The sequence below is a fragment of the Apodemus sylvaticus genome, chromosome X (genome assembly GCF_947179515.1).
Source record: "Apodemus sylvaticus chromosome X, mApoSyl1.1, whole genome shotgun sequence".
NCBI lineage: Eukaryota > Metazoa > Chordata > Mammalia > Rodentia > Muridae > Apodemus > Apodemus sylvaticus.
The window spans coordinates 11,798,368-11,819,779 of NC_067495.1; the positions used below are offsets into that span (position 1 = coordinate 11,798,368).

Consider the following 21,412-nt stretch of genomic DNA (forward strand, 5'->3'; position numbering starts at 1 on the left):
CTCAGACTGAGGCTATTTGGCATTGTCTTAGATTGAAGAAATCTCAAGACAAAGAACTTGGGAGGTCTACATACTCTCCTTGGAGATCTAACTGCTCCATTTTAACTTGGTGTGTGTCTCAGAGAGAACCTACCTTAGACAAGAAGGGATCAAGAAGTGTTTTTCCAGGAAGAGACCAAGGAACTTAAAAACAGCTGCCTCTGGAGGATCAAACAACTAGGGTAACAAGGGCCCTTGAATGCTCAAAGAAATTGGGTGGGGCAAGCAAGGGAGGAATGGAAGGAGCTGCTCTGGAGTTCCATTGCGGGGAGTACTTTACAACAAAGATGTTGTCCTTGAATGTTTCTGCCTAAATTAGCATCTTTGATCTTCCTGTCACTCGGGATTCACTCACCTGTTGAACATGCCTATGGATACCAGAGGCTTCCCTTATATCTAAATGGTATTATTCCAACCAGATGTGCAGTTCTTCATGTAAAGGAATGATCTTCATGCTGAAGCTGATGGGGCTTAAAAGGGGAGAGTATAGGGGGTTAGGGGAGTGTGGCAAGGCGGCGTGGGGGAAGGTGTCCAGGCGGGCCCTTGCCTGGGCACCTCTGCCCCTGAGGGACCACACACACAGGCATAGTATATAATAGAGTTTATTCAGAGTAGGGGATGGAAGTTAGTGGTAGAGAGGGGGCAGAGAGAGAGGGGGGAGAGAGAGAGAGAAAGAGAGAGAGAGAGAGAGAGAGAGAGAGAATAGAGAGAGAGAATAGAGAGAGTGGAGGCCGGCCATGACCATGTGGAGGGGGGAAGAGCCCAAGGGGCAGAGAGGTGAGAGAGTGTGGGAGAGCAGAGAGCAAAGAGTGAGAGGAGGGGCAAGTAGACCCTCTTATAGTGCGAGCTCTCTGGGGCGGGGCATAGCTGGCTATTGCCAGGTAGGTGTGGGGTGGAGCTTAGACAAAACATCAACAGAAGCTCCCCACCTCAATCCTTCACCTCAGTCTCTTTCACCATAGGTGATCAATCTTACCATTTCTATGCAGTAATATAACAAACTTTCAATAGTTTATAAAGGTAGTATTAGAGTTTAGAAACACAACTTTGTATGCCTTTTCCTCAAAGACCCCAGAACTTGAAGCATATTTACTATTTGTTTTATGATAACTTTCTGATCAATAGTAGGAAAGATCAGGCTGTTGATTAGAATTTGTGTGTTCTCTACTTGGTTTCTAAGAAACCGCAGTAAGAGATACTCTCCTAAACTAGTTACATGTGACAATGATGACCCCCCCATAACATCCCCTATGCTTTAGTTCCAGAGATCAGATCTCCCAAATTGGACCTCGCCAGAGTTAGAGTGTCCATTTTTCTGGAAGGGAAAGAGTCCATGACCAATGCGCCCCACAATTTCTCTCCTTTTGATTTTGCTTTGTTCTAAAAGGGAATTGCTTGTTTAAATCGGCAGTTCTGAGATTTCTTATATAGCCTTATATACAATACATGTGTCTTTATGCTTGCATGTACACATGTGTGTGTAGGACTGAGCTATCCATTGTGGCTACATGTGCACAGATAAGATCGGATGATCTGTGTGTCCTCTACTCTCAGTTCTGGAATTGCAAGCATGTAGGGTCATGGTTGTAATCATAATGAATATACAAACATATTATCCTCGCTAAGCCAGCAAGCACATTTCCCACTGCTTTGGTTGGTACACTATTGCTGTGAAGTGACATTATCACCATGGCAATTCTTTTTGCTTTTTAAATATTTATTATAAACAAAATTTTTAAATCATTTATATCCATGTGCTCACTCATTTAACATAGCAATCAGTATTTTTCAGTTTTTGGACAACCATGTTTTTACTGAAAAAGGAATTAAAAACACTTTATGATAAAATTGAAGATTTACATGGAAAATATTTCTGATAAAATAGAAGAGATATATAGAAAAGCACATTAAAATGGACAGTTTTCATGGAAAAATTAAAGAGTAAAGTGGTAGACATAAAAAAACATTGCTAAATCAATTGAAAAATGAAATAGAAATATTTTATGATAGAATTGAAGATTTACGTGGAAAATATTTCTGATAAATTGTAGAAAAAGGTAGAAAAACATGTTAAAATGGAAGATTAGCATGAAAAATTTTATATAGATATAATAATGGTAGGCATAAAAGTATTCCTAAGTTGACTGAAAGTGGAATTATAAACATTTCCTGATAAAAGTGAAGATTTACATGGAAAATACATGTAAATTACATTTACATCATAAAATTGAAGATATATATATATATATATACAGAAAAACAGGTTAAAATTGAAGATTACCATGAAAAACTATACAGATAAAATGATAGGCATAAAGTAATTCTATATTGATTAAAAGTGGAATTATAAACATTTTCAGGTAAAACTGAAGATTTGCATGGAAAATATTTCTGATAAAATTCAAGAAATAGAAAAACATGTTAAAATTGAGCATTTCATAGAAAATTATACACATAAAATGATAGCTATAAAAACCTTTCTAAATTAATTGAAGTTGGAATTAAAAACTTTTTGTGATAAAATCAGAGATTTACATGGAAAACATTTCTGAGAAAATAGAAGAAATATATAGAAAAGCATGTTAGAATTGAAGATTATCATGAGAAATAATGCAGATAGAATGGTAGACATAAAAACATCACTAAATTAATTGAAAGGAATTACAAACATTTTCTGATAAAATTGAAGATTCTGAGAATGGAGTGTTCCCTCCCCCAGCGTTTGAGCTGGGCTTTCGCATCTCTGCATTATCATCAGTTCTCAGCCCATGAAGTCCCTGGCCCTTTGTTCTTAATAGAACAATACAGCTTCCTGCTTTCACCTGGGAGCCATGGCCAGCCACCACCTGGAGCATCTGCGGATCTGCCAGACTTGCAGTTTCCTGAACCCAGCAAGGCCACCTGCTGACAGTGGAGCCAATGGAGCACCAGACTGCTTCCCCAGAACTCGCCCTGGGGTCTAGGAGGACAGCTTGCCCAGACTGTTATATTGTCAGACCTCCATTAAAATCTTTGGCCTTGATCAGCAATCCCGTTGTCCTGGCTCTCGTTCTCCCCCCCACCCCCCATTTATTCCACAGCTTCTCTTGAAGGAACCCAGTTCAGTAGCTGCTAGCAGCTACTATGGAGGTGAGATCTCCACCTTCTCTATGGACGGGAACAGATAGGAGCACCATGACAACTCTTATAAAGGAAAAACATTTACTTGCAACTGATTTACAGCTCAGAGGTTCAGTCCATTATCATCCTGTCGGGAAGCACAGCAGCATGCAGGCTGGTGTGCTGGTGAGGCAGCAGGCAGCAGGGGTGGGGGAGAGAGAGGTGGGAGGTGCGAGAGGGAAACTGGGCCTGGCCTGAGCATTTGAAACCCCACAAAGCCTACTCCTCATGACACACTTCCTCCATCACGGCCACATCTACTGCAACAAGGCCACTCCCTAAACATTCAAATATGAGTCTATGCGGGCCATTCGTATTCAAAGCACCCACTGACACATCTCTCAGACCCCAAATGTTCCTGAAAATTCTTCTATCAGGAAGCTAATTAGCTCATAATATGACAAAATTCAATCTCAGTCAATATTTCAGTATAAACGGGATACACCTAAATTGTTTTCTACAGTGTAACTGAAATATCATCCAACTCATTTCCTAATATTGTCCTTATTATCATCTGAAACCTCCTGAGCATGACCTCCAGTGCTTGCATTCCTACCCCAGTTCTCACCTTTACAGTGCCTACTAATCTGTGCTTATAAGGGTATATGCTTTTCTCTGGACAGTATTTCCAAACCCACATTTATTCTTTACACAAACCAGTTGAAGGCTGAAGAACCCCACTGCTCCACTTACCAGAGCAATGACTCCCCTTCTGGATGAGAACTTTTTTTTTTGAACTTACTACATTATTTGTACAAAGACCTGAAAGAAGCAACTGAAGTGAGAATTTATTTAGACTTGTGATTGATAGGTGGAGGCCGGGAAGCTATGACTCTGTCTGCAGGAGCTCATGGGACAACTCATTTACCCCATGATGGTGAACCAGAACACAGAGGGTATGGGCAGGGAAACTATCTGGCCTGGAGCCCCTTATGTACCATTCCGATGTCCCAGTGTCTAACAACAAGGCCTCGTGTCCAAAAGGTTTCAAAACATTCCACAGTGGCACCCCTGATTGCAGCCAAAGTGCCAACACCTGAGTGTCTTAGTGGACACTTCACATTTAAACTGTAACAGACTCTGCTGTTTTACTTTTTTTACTCAATTTCAACATGTGGCAATCCAACCTGTTCATGTTTGGCGTACATATTTATTCTACGTTTGAGCACATTTGCTATGTTGCCAGTTCTAGCACACATTAATGTTAAAGCTTATAAGATGCACCATGACTGCTGGGTTGGTGGTGTGAACCTGGTGCAGACCACTGCGGGCCCTGTGCTTGCTGCTTCGGTCTCTGCGAGCCCCTGTGAGCCCTGCTTAATTGATTCACTGGGCCATGTTCTCTTGGTGTCCACCATCCCCTCTGACTCATTTGATCTTTCATTTCTCTCTTCTGTGAGATTCCTTGAGGCTCTGAGGGGAGGGACCCGAGGAAGACCTCCAATTTAGACTCTCTCCACACAATGGCTGTGGGCGTCTGCACCTGCTTCCATCTGCTGTCAAAAGAAGCATCTCTGATGACGGCTGCACAAAGTACCGATTTATGAGTATATCAGGAAAGCAATAGGAATCATTTCATTGAATTTTGGGGGTAGGTGTGTTTGGACTAGGACTCTGGGCTATCTAGTGTCTGGTTACTGGCCATCTGGACAGCAAGGGCTCCCTCTAGTGGCATAGGCCTCAAATTAAACCCATTCAAAGTTTATATATATTTTTATTTTCTATATTCTTTGTTTACATTCCAAAAGCTTTCCCCTTTCCCAGTTCCCGCCTCCATATGTCCTATAAGTCCTCTTCTCTCCATCCATTCTCCTGTCTTTCCCCCTCCCTTTTCTCTGTCCTGGTACTCCCCTACAATGCTGAATCAAGCCTTTCCAGGATTAGGGCCCTCTCATTCCTTCTTCTTGGGAATCACTTGATATGCTAATTGTATCTTCAGTATGTAGAAATTCAGGGTAATTAATATCCACTTATCAATGATTGCATTCCACGTGTATTCTTTTGTGATTGCGTTACCTCACTTAGAATGATATTTCCAGCTCCAACCATTTGCCTAAAACATTCATGAATTCATTGTTTTTAATTTCTGAGTTGTATTCCATTGTGTAAATATACCACAATTTTCTGTATCCATTCATCCATTGCGGGATATCTGGGTTCTGTCCAGCTTCTGGCTATTATAAATAAGGCTGCTATGAACATAGTGGAGCATGTGTCCTTGTTACATGCTGGGAAATCCTCTGAGTATATGCCCAGGAGAGGTATAGCAGGGTCCTCCAGAAGTGTCATGCCCAGTTTTCTGAGGAACCTCCAGACTGATTTCCATAGTGGTTGTACCATCTTACAATCCCACCAGCAGTGAAGGAGTGTTCCTCTTTCTCCACATCCTTGCCAACACCTGCTGTCTCCTGAGTTTTTAACCCACAAGTTAAAGCCACTTCTACAAGTTCTGCATACCACTATCCCAGAATATCTTGCAGACAGGACAAATTGTAGGTCAAAGGTTTAGTGGCTGGATTAGGGTCCAGCCTTCTTTTTCCATAGCCTGCAGAGTGCCTTCTTGTGCCAAAGAGACTCGAACTTAGGGGTGAAGGCTCTATGCAGGCACCAGCTTGACTTCTCTTTGTTCAATGAGCTATGGGTATGGAGTCCTCAGCAATGGGGCCCCACTGTGAGTTTGAAAAGTGCGACCCTTTGTCCTAGCATCAGCCTGGGTTGTTTATGGAGCTTCACAGGACCCCATGGGCCAACAACTCAACTGAATGTAACCCAACCCCATCACTGAAATCTTTGATTTTTTTTAAAGTCCAGTTCAGACTCTGTATCCTCCATGTCTAGATTCCAGGAAGTTTTCACTGCACGAGTTTTTCACACCATCCTCCAGATAACCTTTCCTCCATTCCAGCTGCTTCACCCTGCATTCTCTGTCTTCATCCCTTTATCTGATCCCTCCTGTTCCTGTCCTCAGCCATTCCCAGCCCACCCACAAAATTATTCTATTTCCCCTTCCCAGGGAGATCCACACGTCTCCCCACACCTAGTTTGCTCCTTTCAAATACTTTAGCTTGTGTCAAGTTGACATAAAACTATCCAGTACATGAACATATAAGTACTGGTGTTCTGGTGCAAGCAACTTCAGAGCTGTACAAGTGAACTTGTCAGCTTCTTTGTAAATGCAATTTAGATTTCATTGTACTGTGTTTCAGTCACATATCTGTGTTTTCCAAAGTTTCCCTGTGTACAGTTTCAGTTATATATGTGTCAGTAAAGAGCATATGATGAGGAGCATATGCTGTGCACTCCTACAGTATCATAGTTCAATCAGTGTCCTGGTGACATACTAAAATAATAGTCTCATGTGCTCTGTTTTTTTGTAAATCAGTGAGCACTTTTATTACAGTATTCTGAGCAAGACATTGGTATAGCAAAGCTCTACCTACCTTTAACGTTTAACTTGCTTTGTAACTGCATGTTTAATAATCCCTCTCCACTTAGGAACATAGGTGCAGTTGTTCTCATGCAAACAACTTAAGAGTTCCACAATAAAACATGTCCACTTTGTTTAAATGGAGGTTAGACTTAACTGCAGCAGTAGTACAGGGATATATGGTCGGTGTGTGGTATTTTAGTCATATGTGAGTCTGTCGTCCAAAGATGCCACTATGTATTACTTCAGTTATAGATGTGTGTGCTGTGCTCTCCCAGCCCATTAATACCCTGGGACACTCCCACAATAATAATCTCATCTCTTAACTTGTCTGTATCTTGGTCCTTGTATGGTATTCTAATATCATGTGTGTGGTTTTCTAAGATGCCACCCAGAACTGCTTCAATTTTAGACACAAATGCTGTGCTCCCATATTCCATTCCTGCTCAATCAGTGTGCTTGCAGCAGCACTACAATGATAATCTGACTTCATCTGCTTTCCTACGAATCAATCCTGACTTGCGTCACAGTAAATCATTGGTATAAGAGACTTCATGATGTTGGGAAACTGCAACAATTTTCACTGTGTTTTTTTTTAAAGATTTATTTATTTATTATATGTAAGTACATTGTAGCTGTCTTCAGACACTCCAGAAGAGGGTATCAGATCTCATTATGGATGCTTGAAAGCCACCATGGGGTTGCTGGGATTTGAACACAGGACCTTCAGAGGAGCAGTCAGTGCTCTTAACCACTGAGCCATCTCTCCAGCCCCTTTCACTGTGTTCTTAACAATTCGAGACTACCTAGGAATGTCTGCACTTCTTTTTTTTTCCTTTTTTAAAAATTTTCTATATTCTTTGTTTACATTCCAAATGATTTCCCCTTTCCCAGTTCCCCCTCCCCATATGTCCCATAAGCCTTCTTCTTAGAATGGGTGGAGACCCATTCTCCAATCACCCCCTCCCTTTTCTCTGTCCTGGTACTCCCCTACAATGCTGGATCAAGACTATCCAGGATCAGGGTCCTCTCCTTACTTCTTCATGGGAGTCATTTGTTATGCTAATTGTACCTTGGGTATTCAGGGCTTCTGGGCTAATTAATATCCACTTATCAGAGATTGCATTCCATGTGTATTCTTTTTTGATTGGGTTACTTCACTGAGGATGATATTTTCCACTTAAATTCTGATGTAAACAACAAAGTAGTTATATGAGTGTACTGATTCAGTGCCACAGTTAGAATCTCAGGTCCTCCACTTTCCTTCAAATCAATCACCTCTTATGTCACATTACATCTCTGTGAGTTGCATTGGTATAACAAAGTTCTTGATGTTGTAAAAGTAATATAATTTCCACTGTATTCTTTTTGTTTTTTGTTTTGCTTTTGAGATAGGATTCCTCTGTATAGCCCTGGCTGTCCTGGAACTAAATCTGTAGACCAGGGTGATGTGAACTCAGAGATTCGCCTGCCTCTGCCTCCCAAGTGCTGGGATTAAAGGCGTGCACCACCACTGCCCAACTTCCACTGCATACTTTTTAAAAATTTATTTAATGTATGACTGCTCTGCTGCATATACACGCAAATGCCAGAAGAGGGCATCTGATCCCCTTGTAGATGGTTGTCACCCACCATGTGATTGTTGGCAATTGAACTCAGGACCTCTGGAAGAGCAGCCAGTATTCTTAACCACTGAGCCATCTCTCCAGCCCCCTCCACTGTGTTCATAATAATCCTGATGTACTTAGGATTGTATTTGCTGTTGTTCAGATGTAAGCAATTTCAGAATTGTGTGAACAAAACAGTTCACTTACTAGCAAACAGAATTTAGATTTTATTGCAGTTGAACAATGTTGGTTTGGAGTCATTTAAGTCACAGGGACATGTGTTTTCAAAGAAGCCACAGCAAACTGCTTCATTTATCGATGTGTAAGGACTACTTTACTATTCCACTAAAGTTCAGCCATTGACCACTTGCACGTCTATAAAGACAATATCACCTGCTATCTTCCCAGTATATCAATCAGCACTTCTGCTACAGCACAGAACTGTATTTGTTGTGTTGGTATTGGAAAGTTCTTGCTCTTGCAATACTACTGCCCTTTTCCACAGTGTTCTTCCCTATTCCATGGCACTGAAATCTATGTACTGCTGTCATGATGCAAACCACTTCAGAGGTGTGTAAGCTAGCAGGTATGCATTGTTGTTAAAGGAATTTCAATTTCTCCATGATAGAATTGCATCTGTTTTTCAAAACACCGATGAGAGTCACATGCACTTGTGTTTTCCAAGGCTGCCACTGGGTTCTCCTTCAGTTGCAGGCATGTTTTCCCTGCTGTCATGTAATCTTGTTCAGTTACTGTACTGGGGCGGTCCTCTGTTAATGAGCTCATGTATTTGCTTCTCTGTATATTGGCCACCACTTCTCTTACAGCCAGTGTATTACTGTGATGTTAACTGACAGGACAAACTTCTCGCTGTTGTAAATTTATTATCATTTTAACTGAGATCTTAACAATTCTAGTCCACTTAGGAACTTATGTGCTGGTGTTCTGAATCAAGCAGCTTCATAATCTAATGATTAAGCCTCTATCCTTTGTTATAGATGGCATTTAGATATCTTTGCACTAGTTTATACATTTGTATATACATTGGTATAGATGAATATGCCCTTGTGCAACATTTTAAATAACGTGTATTTTGTCCACAGAGAGTACTGTGTACTGCCTCAGTTACAGATGCACATGCTGTTGTCTCCTATACCATACCATTCTTGGTCAGTCAGAGTTCTGGTGTGGTGCTACAATTAGTATCACAGGTCCTGGAAGGTGAGAAACTCTCAGAACTCAAAGGGAGGGACCTTGAATGGCATGCATTACATTGGGAGGGAGAACTTGTAGGGTCCACCTCCAGTGGAGGGACAGGACATCAAGTGGGAGGGAGACTGGGGTTGCCATCCCACAGTCAAAAACTCTGACCCATAATTGTTGCTGTCTGAAAGAACTGCAGGGGCAGAGATGGAGAGGAGACTGAGGGAAAGGAGGTTCAGTGACAGGCCCACATTGGGATCCAGCTCAAGGGGAGGCCCTGGGGCCTGAGACTGTTCCTGGTGCTGTGGTGTGCTTGCAGACTGGAGCCTAGCATGGCTGCCCTCCAAGAGTCCCAACAAGCAGCTGAAAAGAGCCAGATGCAGATACCCAACCAATGGACAGAAGCCTGGGGCTCCTGTGGTTGAATTGAGGAAAGGCTGGAAGAAGCTGAGGAGGAAGGAGACCCCATGGTAAGAACAGCAGTCTCGGCTGTTTGGATCCTCTGGATGGTGTTTGTATTCTTTCTGCTTGTTGCTGCAGACCTCTTACCCCGGGGTCCCAGCGCAGTGGAGACAGGTTGCGCGTGGGCACCATGAACCACCTAGGCTCTGTGCAGTGGAAGATGTTGTGTGTTTTTGTGACGGACGTAAAAACTGAGCCTTCAGCCAAGTGGGGTCATCAGCCATTTAAAGTTTTGGCAACTGAAACACTAAGTGAAAAGGCATTTGATGCAGATGTGTACAATGCCGTTGCAACAGAAAAAGTGGACGGAACATGCTGCTATGTCACTAACTACAGAGGTCAGCCATACCGTTGGGCTCAACTAGGTAGAACACCTAACAAGCAAGCAGACAAAGATTTAAAAAATTTCTACATTCAAAAGAAAGCACAAAAGAGGAAGACTTCAAGCCTATCCCAGAGTGCTGGATACCAGCAAAGGAAATAGAAAAACAGAACAGGAAGCCAGTACCTAATGAAAACGGGCACATTCCTGGTTGGGTACCAGTAGAAAAGAACAGCAAACAATATTGCTGGCACTCATCTGTAGTCAATTATGAGTTTGGAATTGCCCTGGTACTAAGGCACCATCCTGATGATCCTGGAGTTTTGGAAATTAGTGTTGTTCCTCTGTCAGATCTCTTAGAGCAAACTCTGGAGCTGATAGGAACAAATATCAATGGAAACCCATATGGACTAGGAAGCAAGAAATACCCATTACATTTTCTTACACCACATGGAACATTCCAGGTCGGAAATCTGCCTACACTGAAACACAACGAACCTGCTGTCCTGGTTTGAAGACTGCAGAGAGGGTCAGATTGAAGGGATTGTGTGGCATTGCTGTGACGGCTTTTTAATTAAGCTCCACCGCCACCATCTTGCTTTATTCTGGCCACTTCCAGATACTTACATGAATACCAAACCAGTTATTATTAACATGAACCTGAACAAATATGGCTGTGCTTTTGATAACCAGTCTTTGTTTAATCAGTTTTTGAAAGTAGATAAACAGAAATTTGATAGGCTCAAAGACATAATACTTGATGTGTAAAATGGAAATAATAGTTGGGATTACTGTGATTTTCTAATATTGACAAGTTTGTCGTGTTTACAGAGGTTGAACCTTCAATTTAATGTTGCTAGCTGTTTGGCAAAATATATGTCAACTTCTAAACAGGTTTCTACGTATCTATAGAAATCATAGTTAGAATTTGAATATCTTAACACAAAAATAAATATAAAATAATCAATTTTAAATAGTAAAACTGTTATAAGCTTACCCTTATGCTTTTCAAAATTTTAAGACATTATGAAAATAGGAATATTTATCATAGCTGTATAATCATGTATTACTGAAGTCTTCAAAAATATAATTTTCAAACAAGTTAAAACTAAATATGATTTTATTTTTAAGCAAAATATACAATATTTTGAGATGTAAATTCTGTATTTCGGGAACTGCTTGATTTCCAGCTGAGACTTAACTCATAAAATAGTTTTAAATCTACAGTTAAACAAGTCATTAATAGATAGGGAAACTATTAGTACTTTCTCCATCTTCTGGCTGTTCAGAAACAACAAGAGGGCTAGACAGTTCAAATCCAAATTGTTCTGAAACTTTTTTTAACTTCAATTCTAATAGGATATTCTTTTTCATTTCTTATTTATAATTTTACATCAGAAAATTTATAATTTTCAATTTCTTCAAAAAATCAAGGATCAAATTTTCCAGTTCCTTTTTCAGCTTTTTAATTTCGTCCTAAAAGTTACATACAGGATACATGTTTTTGGTCTGAAATTTCGATTTAACAGTGAATATAAAAAACTCAAAATCTTAACTATAAATATTTTTCTTTATATTTTACTGTTCAAGTTTCTGTTGTGCCATGTGAATAATGTACAAGCTGCTATCTTTGACTAAATTTTAAGATTGAATCTTTAAACAGCCTCAGATATTCTCAGGCAAGTGAAAGGGACTTTGCTTTTCACAACATTGAAGAGTTTTCAGTATTTTTAATGTTCTGATTTTTTATCTGTTATATATAATATTTATGATCATGGGAACTCCGGGACGTGTAAAGGTTTAGCACCTGGGGAAGGAGGCGCATGCACTTGCACACAGAGCAGTGAGGAACAGCCAGTGCTCAGTTCCAGACCATTGTGTTTCTGGAGTCTTAAGGGAGGGAACAGAAATGATTTAAGGCGAAGATCCCTGAAAATAATTTTGAAAGGTACTTAGAAAATTCTTTCCCCAGCATGACTCAAAAATTGCAAAAATAGTTTTTAAAAACTATTAAGAGATGTGCATTGGTTACAATTTAAAACAATTTTTTTTGATTTTTTGGGACAGGGTTTCTCTGTGTAGCCCCTGGCTGTCCTGGAACTCACTCTGTACTCCAGGCTGGCCTCGAACTCAAAATCTACCTTCCTCTTAAAAATAAATTTATTCTTTAGTCCTTTCTGTTTCTTTGTCTGCTTTTTTTGTAGTTGAGAGTTGTTTAATAAAAAGATGTCATGAGTCAAATTTAAAAAAAAAGAAAGCAATCTCAACTGACCTGGACCCCTGAGATATCTCAGACACTAACCAGGCAGCATACAGCAGCTGATATGAGGCCCCCAACACATATACAGCAGAGGACTGCTGGGTCTGTCCTCAGTGAAAGAAGATGCATCTAATTCTCGAGTGACTTGGGGCCCAGGGAGTGGGGAGGTCTGTGTGTGTGTAGGAACATTGAATTGGACACAGGACATGGGGAAAGGAGGTATGGGATGGGTCACAGGAAGGAAGACAGACCTTAAAGGGGATGAAGTCTGGACTATAAAAAGGATTAAAATTTTATTAAAAATAGAAAGTAACATTTCTTCTAACACCAAAAATAAATAATAAAAATAAAATAATAAATAAAATAAATCACATGTCCTGTACTTTCCCTTAAGGCCAACAGTATTTTTGTCAGCTGCATAGGTATAAGGACATTCTCATTATTGTAAAAGTGCTTTCATTTCCCTCGTATTCTGAACAAACCTGGTCCACTTCAGAACATATGTGTTGGTGGGGGTTTTTTGTTGATGTTAACAAGATAAAATATAGTGACTTAAACAAAGCCCATTACATTGGAACTGGACATGGCAAACCAGCACAAGAGCCTCAAGAGAAGGCACAAGAATCAGACCCACTCCTTCATATACGCAGGAATCCCATAAAAATACTAAACTGAGGCTTAGGGGATAGCTAAGTGGGTTAGAGCACTGACTGCTTTTCCAGAGTCCCTGAGTTCAAATCCCAGCAACCACATGGTGGCTCACAACCATCTGTAATGTGATCTGATGCCCTCTTCTGGTGTGTCTGAAGATGACAGTGAACTCATGAACAAAAGTAAGTAAGTAACTAAGTAAACAAACAAGCAAACAAATAGATAAATAAATCTTAACAAAAAAAAATACTAAACTGTGAGTACACCAAGTAAGCCTTTGTCAGATCCATACTTCTCCTACTGCACCTGAGATCCGGTCCCCCAGTCTCATCCCCAGATGGGTAGCAGAAAACCTGCTGCAGTCTCTGACCTCTCTGACCCCATCCCCCAGTGGTCACAAAGACCTGTGCTCCCAACCTCTCTCCCCCAACTCAGCTCATTATCTCTGCCTCTAGCACCAGCAGGCTTTCCCTGGGAACATTCCAGCTGAACAGGCCAGGGAAATCTGTTCACGGAAAATTTCCTATCAGACAGCACACAGGCGTCACACTCTCCCAAAGTCCAGGAAGAAGCAGAAACCAAGGAAGCAAACATTGACTCAACAGAGACAACAGCAGATATCATGATCCAGGCCCATATGCACCTCTGACTGCACAAGGATAGGAAAGAAAAGCACAGCATACTTGCCCCTCTAAAACTGAAGCAGGACACTTGCAAAAGCTGATGTGCTACTACTGCAGCTACTCTTAAATTCTGTCACAAGAAAGCACGTGGGATTGCCTCTGAAGCACTGAGTCTGCTTGCTTCAGAAGAGCAGTGCATGCATTCCTAAGTACAATAAGATTGTTAAGAGCACAGAGAAAAATGGTGGAAAATTTTATAATAGCAAGGACTTTGTTCTGCCAATGCACATTACAAAGGAGGAGTGCTCTACCACAAAGGGGCAGACAGGGCTTGACCTGGAGAAATGCAGAGGAGATCAGATTATTATTTTATCCCTGCACCAGGACACTGATTGAACAAGAAGAAGAAAAGAGAGCACAGCATGTGCTTCCATAGCTGAAGCTGTACACAGAGGAATTTTGGGGAAATACCCACAGGTGATATTGAAATACCACACATGAGCATGCTGGCCTATACCTGGGTACTGCTCCTGCAGTGATGTGCAAACTCCATTTACAAGGAAGCAAGAGTACTGCTACAACTGCCAAGCTGCTTGCTTCGGCACAGCAGCACCTATGTTGCTAGCTAGACCAGGATTGTAAGAGCACAAGGAAAATGGAATCACTTTTACAGCAGCAAGAGCTTTGTTATACCGATGGACTTTACAGCAGAGAAGTACTGTCACCCAAGTCAGCACAGATTTACAGAAAGGCAGAGAAAATGAGAATATTCCTGTAGCATTGCTGCAGGATGCTGGCTGAACAAGAATGGAACAGGAGAGCACAGCTTATGTGTCCAAGTCTCATGCAGTACACAGTGGCACCTTTGGAAATCACAGACATGTGATTTTGAAAGTGCTACACAAGTGTACACAGTGATATCTCAACTCCATCTTCAACAAATACAGGAGATTACTCACAAAACTATGAAGTTGTGTGCTTCAGAAAAGCACTCCACACATTCCTAACTAGATTGGGTTTGTTAAGAACGTAGTGATCATTTTTTTAAACCAGTAGTATTTAGTTTTTCCCAAGGCCATCTATTCTCTGGAAGTAACTATAAGATGGCTCCTAGTGATACTCTGCCATATTTATAAATCAGTGTCTCATTCAGCCATACCCAAAGAAGTTTCCATCTGCATCAGAAGGGAAAAATATGCAATGACCAGAACACACACACACACACACACACACATGCACTTGCACACACATGCTCAGAGAAAGAGAGAGAGAGAGAGAGAGAGAGAGAGAGAGAGAGAGAGAGAGAGAGAGAGAGAGTGAGAGACAGACAGACAGACAGACAGATGGATGGACAGGCAGACAGACGGACAGACAGACAGACAGACACCTTGGAACACAGAGCCTTAAATGAGATGTCTCCATCCAATCCCTGCCCCCAGAGTTCAGGGAAGCCCACAGAGTGTAAGAGATGGAGGGGATGGAGGACACCAAGACGGAGGGCATGATGCCCTCTAAGTCCACATGGCCAACTCTCATAGGAACTCACAGAGACTGAAGCAGCAAGCCCAATCTCTAAACCAGTCTGCAGATGAGCCTTTGCATCCATACTATAATTTTTCAGCTTAAATCTTTGAAGGGACGCCTGAATGTGTGCTCAAGGGAGTCTCTGATTCTTTGCCCGCTCCTGGGGTTCTCTTATTCTTTTGTTAGCTTCTCATCTCCACCTTTCATATGATGCCTTTCTTTTTATCTCATTATATTTTATTTTGTTATGTTTGTTGTTATCTCTAAGGAGCCAGTTCTTTTCTAAGGAGAGACAGAAAGGAAGAGATGGCAGAGGAAGTGGAGAGGAACTGTGAGGTGTTGAGAGAGGGGAAACGGTATTCTGAGTATATAGTATGACAAAAGAACCTGTGTTTAACAAAAACAAAAGGTGAGCAAAAAATAACCTGGAACGTTTACAGACAACAGAAAATGAAACATAACATCATGCAAGTCGTGTGAATTAATTAGGGTCTTACTGCTGTGAACAGACACCATGACCAAGGCACCTCTCATAAGGACAGCATTTAATTGGGGCTGGCTTACAGGTTCAGAGGTTCAGTCCATTATCATCAAGGCAGGAACATGGCAGCATCCAGGCAGGCATGGTGCAGGAGGAGTTGAGAGTTCTGCATCTTTATCTGAAGGCTGCTAGTGAAAGACTAGCTTCCAGATAGCTAGGACAAGGGTCTTAGAGCCCACACCCACCTCCAACAAGGCCACACCCTCTAATAGTGCCACACCCAGGGCTGAGCATATAGAAATCATCACACCATGCTCACAAATTGAAGAAGGTGAGAAAGAAAGAATGTTGTCACACTTTCACAACAAGAACTTTGTAATAGCAATGGTGTTACAACAGAGAAGGGCTGTTTCACAGGAGGGAAACATGACTTACAGGAAAGCAGAGGAAATGATATGCTTTTCAAAGCATTGTGCCAGGACACTGATTGAACAAGAGTGGAATAGAAGGCAGCACATCACACAAGTATATAACTGAAACAGTACAGTGGTATCCTTTCAAAGCATGCACACAGGACAAAGCACCTCAGAATGGCATATTTGCACACTATTATGTCGATGACGGCTGCATCAATATCTAAACTCCATGACAACAAAGCTTACCAGATGCCTCATGCAATTCTGAAGTTGCTTGCTTGAGAATAGCAGAGAGTTTGTTCACAGTGGAAGGGGATTTATTAGGAACATGGTGAAAATGGAAACACTTTGCCAACACCATGAACTTCCTGAAACAGTGAATGTTAAGATGCACCAGTTGTTGTGATCATAAGAAAGCATCGTGAGAATGTGCTCCATGGGGTGTGGGGAAGGGGGAGCATCAGCGGGGCCATGCTGAGGCTTCCCTTCCCACTCAGGACCAGCTACAGGAAGCTATAGTATAAAATAGAGTTCATTTTGGGCATGGGGAGGGGAGTTAAGGGGGTGGTAGAGGTAGAGAAAGGCAGAGAGAAGGAGAGTAGAGTAGAGGCCGGCCATGACCAAGTGGAGAGAGGGGGAGAGGAGCAGGAAGGGAAGAGCCCAAGAGGGCAAGAGAGGGGGAAAGAGGAGAGTAAGAGAGGCAAGAGAGGGGGGACACAGGAGAAGGCACGCAGCCCCTGTTCTAGTGGGCCAGACCTACCTGGTTGTTGCCAAGGAACTGTGGGGAGGGGCATACCTGGCTATTGCAAGGTCCCTTTGGGGAGGGACATACCTGGCTGTTGCCAGGTGACTGTGGGGTGGAGCTTAGCCAGAATCCTAGCACAAGTACTATAAGGCAGGTCTGAATAGATTTACAGGAAAGTATTAAAAAGCACATTATAGTGGCACTAAAACAGGCCACTGGGTGGACAGGAATGGCAGAGAGGAGCACAGTATTCCCATTCACACCTGAATCAGCCCTCAGTGCCACTTTAGGAAAGCACATGAACGTGATATTGAATTGCAACCCAAGAGCGTATTGGCCTATACCCACTTACTGCTTCTGCAGTGGTTTCTAAATGTCATCTGTAAAGAAGCACAGGAGATTACTTGGACAAGTCGGAAGTTGGTTTCCAGAGAACTGTAATGCATAGGTTCCAGCATGGATAATGATTGTCAACAACGCATTGAAAAGCATTGTCCTTGGACAGCAGGAAGATGTATGGCATAATGGTGGATGTCATGGAGATGTACTGTAACAGAAGTGGTGACTGACTTACAAAAGGGCAGATCCCTGACCTATGGCTGACTGAGTGACAAGAATGGAAGTGGAGAGCACAGCAAAAGCATCAGTCACTGAAGCAGGACAAAGAGGCATCCTTGGAAGAAACAAAAAGTTCCTGTGACTAAAACAGCCAACGGTGGCATATTTGCAAACAGCAATGTGCTACTGCTGTAGAGTTATCTAAGCTCCGTCTACAACAGTGCTGGAGAGATTACTTCGGCAACTCTGAAGTTGCTTATTTGTGAACAGGAGCACCTAAGACCCTAATGTACAGTGATTGTTAAGGACACAGTGAAGATTATGCTACTTTTACAAAGCAGAACTTACTTTCATAGATGCAGCTTACCAAGAAGCACTGTCCCTTACATGAGGATAACAGACAAGAAAGCAGAGGACCTGAGAATGCTCCAGTAGCACTTACCCAAACCCTAACTGAACAAGAATGGATAGGAGATCACAGCATAGGCCTGTATAACTGAAGCAGTGCTCTGTGGCATCCCTGCAGCACAAACTGACACGTGACTAAAACGTCTCACGATGGCATATTTGCAGAAATCTACGCACTGTTACAGCAGTGGTGACTCACCTAACTCCATTTAACAGGAAGCACAGGAGACTACGTGCTCGATCTAAAGTTGCTTGCTTCAGTACATCTCAAGTGGATCAGGATAGTTAAGAACACGGTTAGGGGGCTGACTGAAGATCTTCTCCTCTCCTGTTTCCCCAGATCCTAACTGCAGTCTCATCCCCAGCTCTTCTGAAGAATAATTATGGCAGCCTTAACTGCCCACCCTGCCCCTTGATTCCCTTTTCTGTGGTGTCCACAGATCTTCCCATTCCAACCTCCTTTGGCCTTGCTTGGTCCCAGCCTCCAAAACCCACAGCCACCCCCTGATAACCCAAGGAGGACTCCTGCCTGAGAAAGCAATTGACTGAAGTCTGAAGCCCAATTCATACTTCTCCTTCTGTAACTCCACATCCAAACCTTCTCCCAGGTTTATCTTCAGCTGTGTAGCAGGAAACCTGCTGCAGTCTCTTTCCTCTCTGACCTCATCTTCAATGGATTCAAAATCTTTTCTCCCAATCTTCCTTTGCCCAACTCATTTCATTATCCATACAACAGCCAACCTCAGCAGGCTTTCACTGGGAACAAAGCAGCTGAGCTGGCCAGGGAAATAGATTCAGAGAATTTATCCTCTCAGGGAACACACAGCCATACACTTTCCTAAGTTCAGGGAGGAAGAAACAGTGTGGAGAACTTTTTGGACCACTTCAAGAAATTTGGCAGTAAATCAAGTTTTGTTGATTGTTCACTATCTGATGGTGTTTATGTGTTGAAATCTAGCATGTCTGTGATAGTGGTCTATCAACCAGCTTTTGTTTTATTGCCTGTGAATATTACAGGACCTTGGTATTTTGAAAAAAGCTTGCAGGTACTGAAAGAAGTGAGTCAGGCTTTAAGCAGAAGCAAGAGGGTAGTGGGCTTGATTATAGCTGGTATAGCAGCTTTAATTACATTGATAGCTAGCACCATTGCTTTTGCAATTGCTTTGACACAAGAAGTAAGTCAGCTACTTTTGTTAATCATTAGGTAAAAATTGTTGCTAATGCTCTGAGTATCAGCAAGAAGATTTAAAGAGACATTTGGAACAGCGAATTGATGCTCATTATGATATTATTCAAATAATTAGAGAGGACACCATCTTGAGTGTCATGTTGAACACCAGTGTATTTGTGTCTCTTCTAATGTTTACAATGAGAGTTACTATAGTTGGGCAAAAGTTCAAAGACACTCGCAAGGTAATTGGCGTAATTCTTACACCTCTGTGGATGTTTTAACTTTGTATACTGAGATTTTGAATTTAAAGAATGCTGTTTCACTGCATTTTTATGCTGCAGAAATTGCTGGTAAAATTATTCATGGCTCAAGGTCAGTATTTCCATCTTGGTCAAACTTAAAGAATGGCTTATACAGCTTGATCATGCATGTCCTGGGAATACTTCTACTCCTGCCCATTGTGGTAAACTTGCATTTGGCGGCCCAAATACATAGCTTGAAACTAAAAAGGGATTCCCAGAGAATCATTTACAGGCTCATAGCCAATGATGGGCAAATTCTGTACAGTGCCGTACCAACCTAGGGCAGAATAGCATTGCTTTTGAAAATGCTAATTCCATGACTGGTATGGAAGGCATTTTTCGTCAGAATAACCTAAGACAGAGTCAGTCATGTTTATGAAATAAAAGGGAGAAATGTGGAGAGCTTTTGGTGCAGGTTATAGAAATTTGGCAAGGCCTTGTCACTGGGCTCAAGGAAGTAGGCTCAGAAAAGAATATTCACATTTATGTAATGCAATGATCAAGGTGTAGACAGCCAAGGAATGTGTGACTTCCCTTTTGTCTTGGTAATCCTGATAAGACCCAGACCCAGTGACTTTGGGACTTTGTTTCTTTGCTTTTTTTTTTTTTTTTTTTTTTTTTTTTTTTTTTTTGATTGCTACCTGGTGTGATCTCTTTGTTCTTTACCTTGTTTAATCACTTTGTCTTTGATCAAAGAACTGACCCTATTCTCTGCTAGGACCTAAAATGGTATGAAAGCTGGCTTGAAAAAAATTAAAGCCACATAGGCCTTAGCACAAGTTGGAGTCATGTCATAATGTTGTCAATTCATCTTTTTCTTTTCAGTCTTCACTCCTGCCCTTGAGACCCTGAAGACTGACTGAGCTGGCTTGGTCCAAGCAGAAACAAAGGAACAGAAAACTCACCAAGGAAATGAAAAACCAGATTCATCACCCAGAACTATAAATGACTAGATTCCAGCATGAACACACAATCCTTCACAGCCTGGACAATATGCCTCCACTGGAGCCCAGCTCTCCTCCCACAGCAGTCCTGAATATTCCAACATAGCCAAAGTTCCAGAAAAGGTCCCTGAAACAGCCAGTAAGAAGGTGATAGAGTGTCGTAATGCAGAAATAACACCTGAAAGAAATTTGGGCAAATACAAACATTGAAAAGAAATGAATAAAACTTTTCAAGTTCTGAACATGGAAGGAGAATTAATGAAGAAACCCAAAATGGATAAATTCTGGAAATGAAAAACTGAGAATATGGACAGAAACTACAGTGGCAAGTTTCACCAATGGAACACAAGAGCTGGAAGAAAGACTCTCAGGTATTGAAGACATGATAGAAGAAATGGATACAGCAACTCAAAAATGTTAAATTTAAAAACTAACAGAAAACATACAGGAAATCTCAGATACAATGAAAAGACCACATCAAAGATTAATAGGAACAGAGGAAAGAGAAGAAACCCATCTCAAAAGCAGAGGAAATATTTTAAACAAAATCATAAAAGAAAATTTTATAACATGATCAGTGAAGCAGCTTGGATGGAAGTATTCCTGCCAGGTAGTTCCATAGCCTTCAGTGCACAATACACCAGGAGAGAGTGATCTCCCAGCATTGCTTTCACTTCTGAGCTCAGAGGTGAGATCTCCACCTTTTCTCTGGAGGGGAAGAGCTAGGAGCACAGGGCCATATGATCCGTGGAGCAGCTTGGACAGAGGCCTTCAGGCTTCCATTTATACCAAGGAGCCAGGTGTCTCCACAGCCTTCTGTGCACAGACCCTGACAGAAGAGAGTTGGTCTCCCAGGTGTATGGACACAGGCTTACAGGCCCACAGGAGGGACAAGCTCCATCCAGAGACAGCAAGACCAACCAGCACCAGAGGTAACCAGATGGTGAAAGGCAAGCACAAGCACCCTACCAACAGAAACCAAGGCTACCTGGCAACATCAGAATCCAGTTCTCCCACCACAACAAGTCCTGGATACCCCAACACACCAGAAAAGCAAGAGCTATATTAAAAATCATATCTCATGATGCTGTTTGAGGGTTTCAAGAAGGA

General features: G+C 41.8%; 1 pseudogene; it reads left to right on the forward strand.

Moving 5' to 3' along the window:
* Window positions 1-10,027: 10,027 nt before the first annotated feature.
* On the forward strand, window positions 10,028-10,987 carry LOC127675205 (uncharacterized protein C12orf29 homolog; annotated as a pseudogene).
* The last annotated feature ends 10,425 nt before the right edge of the window (window positions 10,988-21,412 follow it).